This window comes from Pterocles gutturalis, unplaced genomic scaffold, assembly GCF_000699245.1.
Source record: "Pterocles gutturalis isolate BGI_N339 unplaced genomic scaffold, ASM69924v1 scaffold8149, whole genome shotgun sequence".
In the NCBI taxonomy this organism is placed as follows: domain Eukaryota; kingdom Metazoa; phylum Chordata; class Aves; order Pterocliformes; family Pteroclidae; genus Pterocles; species Pterocles gutturalis.
Window position 1 is genome coordinate 4,366 of NW_010135775.1, and position 524 is coordinate 4,889.

Genomic DNA, 524 nt, shown 5'->3' on the forward strand with positions numbered 1-524 from the left:
CACCTACTGAATTACAATCACTGCTCTTGTGAAGGCTCTTGATTTTGTGTGAAAGAATTACTTATATTTTACTCTGAGATAGTTTTCAACTGAGTAAGGCTATTTTTATATTTGGATAATTACTTATGGTATAACAACTGGTTTGAAAAGCTGAAACCTTTAAGTCACAGAGGATTGTAAAGTTCCAATGTCATTCTAACATAATTTTCTTTTGACACTCAGAAATATTTCCTTATTTTTTTCTAGATATTGTCTGTATTTGCCTCAATCTTGTCATATCAGTATTTTTACTCTGTAATGCATGCAAAATATGATCTCAACTTCACTTCTTTGGCCTCAGAAATGGGAACTCTACCATCCTGAGTTAAGTATTTGTAGAATTGGAAGAACTTCCTTAATCATATTGAAATTCACATCTTAACTTGTGAACAGTCGCCCAGGAAAATAGAAGAAAGGGCATATTGGTTTTTTCAAAATGTTTCTTCTTTTCAGAAGTATGAAACGTGTCATCCAACAGCGGTTCA

The 524-nt window shown here is 32.6% G+C and overlaps 1 protein-coding gene across 1 annotated transcript in view; it reads left to right on the forward strand.

Moving 5' to 3' along the window:
- Positions 1-524, forward strand: part of LOC104468034 (neuronal cell adhesion molecule-like) — a 48,241-nt gene that overhangs the window by 3,696 nt on the left and 44,021 nt on the right. The window lies entirely within an intron of this gene.